At 38.9% G+C, this 3,813-nt stretch overlaps 1 pseudogene; it reads right to left on the bottom strand.

Annotated features, from left to right (window-relative positions):
- Window positions 1-2,138: 2,138 nt before the first annotated feature.
- LOC112077434 (globoside alpha-1,3-N-acetylgalactosaminyltransferase 1 pseudogene) lies at window positions 2,139-3,502 on the bottom strand (annotated as a pseudogene).
- Window positions 3,503-3,813: the final 311 nt, after the last annotated feature.

The raw sequence follows: 3,813 nt of genomic DNA on the forward strand, positions 1-3,813 counted from the left end.
CAAGTTGTACCATCTAATCAATGTTATGTAAGAGGATAATCAATGTTATGTAAGGGATAATCAATGTTATGTAAGAGATAATCAAATATTATGTAAGAGATAATCAATGTTATGTGAGGGATAATCAATGTTATGTCAGGGATAATCAATATTATGTAAGAGATAATCAATGGTATGTACGGAGATAATCAATTGTATGTAAGACTAATCAATGTTATGTAAGAGATAATCAATGGTATGTACGAGATAATCAATGGTATGTAAGAGCTAATCAATGTTATGTAAGAGATAATCAATGTTATGTAAGAGCTAATCATGTTATGTAAGGGATTATCAAGTTATGTAAAGAGATAATCAATGTTACGTAAGGATAATCAATGTTATGAAGAGATAATCAATGTTATTAGGGATAATCCATGTTATGTGAGGATAATCATGTTATGTAAGGATAATCCATGTTATGTAAGGGATAATCCATGTTATGTAAGGGGTAATCCATGGTATGTAAGGATAATCAATGTGAGCTATGGGTTCTATGGAAATATAATGAACGACATGGAGGTTGTTCCATGACCCACTAGGGGATTAGATTTGACCATTTCAAAACACAATACAACCACAGAGTATAAAATCCATTTAAAATGAATGAAGATGACAAGTTAAATTGAAAATACATGAAAACGAAATATATACACAAGATTATAATATGAAAACAAATAGTTCATTAATACGACACTGAACAAAACAATATCAACTCAACATACAATTTAAAAGATTTTACTGAGTTACAGTTCATATCAGGGAATCAGTCAATGTAAATAAATTCATCAGGCACTAATCTATGGATTCAACATAACTTGAAGTACAGATATGCATCTGTTGGTCAAATAAAACTTTAAAAAGGTAGAGGGCACGACCAGACAACTAGTCAGTATCTGGGTGACCATCATTTTCCTCACACATCTCTAGAGTTGATCAGGCTGTTGATTGTGTCCTGCGGATTTATTTTATTTCTTTTATTTGTTTTATTCACCTTTATTTAACCAGGTAGGCCAGTTGAGAACAAGTTCTCATTACAACTTGTGACCTGGCCAAGATAAAGCAAAAGCGTGTGACACAAACAACACAGAGTTACACATGGGAAATAACAAACATACAGCATCACATAATACACTACCTAGTGGTTAGGGCATTGGACTAGTAAGCGTTGACTAGTAACTGAAAGGTTGCAAGTTCAAATCCCCGAGCTGACCAAGGTACAAATCTGTTCGTTCTGCCCCTGACACAGGCAGTAACCCACTGTTCCTAGGCCTCATTGAAAATAAGATTTGTTCTTAACTGACTTGCCTAGTTAAATAAAGTAAAATAAAAAAATATATATAATAAAAATAACACAATAGAAATACATGTGTGCAAATGAAGTAAGATTAGGGAGGTAAGGCAATAAATAGGCCATAGTGTAAATAATACAATTTAGGCAATTGCTTGTGCTCTGGAGAAATGACACGTCTGGTGATTATGCAGGCCATGAAAGAACTGGGACATTTACAGCTTCCTGGAATTGTTACAGATCCTAGCGACATGGGGCGTGCATTATCATGCTGAAAACATTGAGGTGATGGGAGGATGAATGGCACAAACAATGGCCTCTCAGGATCCTCGTCACGTACTCTGTTGCATTCAATTGAAGGATTTGCCCTTTTGCCTTGACATTGGCAGGATGCTTTTACACAAGGAAGTGAATCCTCCATAATACCTTTTTAAAGGGGTATTTTCCTTTGTTTTCATGTTTGTTTTCATGTTTGTTTTCATGTTTGTTTTCATGTTTGTTTTCATGTTTGTTTTCATGTTTGTTTTCATGTTTGTTTTCATACTGTTTACAGTATATGTCTAGTGGTCAGAGGTTGTTTCTTCTGCCAATGTTTCTTCTGCCATTGACCTTCTGCCAATGTTATTCTTAATGGAAATTCAGTCCACCAGTGGGTCTTGTCTGATCTACACATCTATAGATGGAACCGGTGCAATATTCCCTATAACCCCTGGTTTGTTACTCATACACCGCATATCATTGTCACAGAGTAGATGTAGTTTTTAGTTAGACTTTAGAAAATATAACAAGTAGTGAAATAACACAAACATTCTGAAAGTGGTTAAATATTTATTTCAAGAAAAATACACATAATCGTAATATTTTTTTAAACATAATATTTATTGAGATTGTTCCCAGTAATCAACATACACAGTAGATAGGCTACAGAATACAGGATGAATAAGGTAATAAAACAATTATATTTTCCTCTAAGTGAAGGACGTTGTGAACCCCAAACTACAGCAGTGACTGATATACAGTACATTTAAAATAGTAGTTTTATGGCAGTGTAAATATTTCACCAACAGAAAATGAACGGCGCCGGACAGCTGTATACCCAATGTGACATTTTATGCCTTTCCCTAACCTTAACCCAAACCTCAGTGAAGCTATACCTGAACTTAACCTAACATTAACCATAACCAATTKAGTTTTTCTTCTGTCGGTCGAATATCCAATTCCTAGTCCTATACATTGGGACGAATTTCAGCATAGTTTTTAATGACAGAAGAGAAGCGAATGACTTTGACCTCTTTGGCGTTGGTCTTCTTGTCGTCCCACTGGTACTCTGGAGACAACAGCTTGCTGGGCTTGTTGTAAAGCAGGTACCTGTTGAGGTGACTCTCCTCCTGCCAGGCAGCCTCGATGGAATTCCTCGCGTCCTCTTCAAGCTGGTTACGACATACCTTTGTTAGTGTGTATACATCCTCCACGAATCCTCCGAACCCGGCCCCGGCATAGTAGTAGTCTCCCTCATCCATGGGGATGTAGGCTGTCGAGGCTGGACGCCGTTCGTATGTGAAGTGGTCACGGGTCGCCTGGTAAAACCATGGGTGAATCACAGCAACCAGCCTGCCCAGAGACTCGGCCCCCCAGCGAGCGTGGAACTTGCTGTCCACGTCCAGACAGAAGATGTAGTCAGCCTCCGTGCTGATCTGACGTTCGATGGCTGTCTGGATGATCTCCATCCTCCGGGCTGATATCTCCTGCCAGCGGTTTGAACCTGGGACCTGGATCACACTCAAATGTCTCCCCTGGGACATGTTGACTGATGGAACATCGTCGGGACGATCTGTGAAAACATAGTAGCGCACGTTGAAGTCGACCATGAAGTGCTTCTCTGCTGTCTCCAGGAAATCTCGGAGAAAGAGGACGTATCTGTCAGAATTTAAGACACACAAAAGAGAACGGTGATTAAGTTCCTTGCCCAAGGACACAACGGCAGTCGGTGGCACCTGAGATTCTGATGCCAGAAACCCTCCCGACTGCATCCTTTTTAGTGGGACAGAATCATGAGCTTTTATGACCTACAGTTGTTCTTCCTTTTAAAGTTATGCCGCGACCGTTAGTTGTAGATGGGGTCATTCAGTCATTGCACCATACTAACACAAGGGTGTTAGAATGCTGATCTATCAGTAGTCTGAACTGTTGGCAAATTGACTGTCTTCTGTAAATGAAATGGAGGTGTTTTCAGTCTGAGAGTCTCTGTTCTCTGGCAGTAGAGTCCTGCATCAGGAAATAACAAGAAACTATCGTGTGGTGTCTGGAGTTAAGAGAGAACGTGGTAAATACAATGGGGGAATTACACTTGACATGTGGACTGCAGATTTTCGAAATAGGCATGGTGGGGCTTTGGTTTCTCTCCCTCTAAAAACAGAAATAAATCATTCAAAATTAGGTCTGTGCTATTTTTGTGTAAATAAGTGTTGGCCCTCCCTTATTTC

The sequence above is a fragment of the Salvelinus sp. IW2-2015 genome, unplaced genomic scaffold (genome assembly GCF_002910315.2).
Source record: "Salvelinus sp. IW2-2015 unplaced genomic scaffold, ASM291031v2 Un_scaffold4561, whole genome shotgun sequence".
Classification (NCBI taxonomy): domain Eukaryota; kingdom Metazoa; phylum Chordata; class Actinopteri; order Salmoniformes; family Salmonidae; genus Salvelinus; species Salvelinus sp. IW2-2015.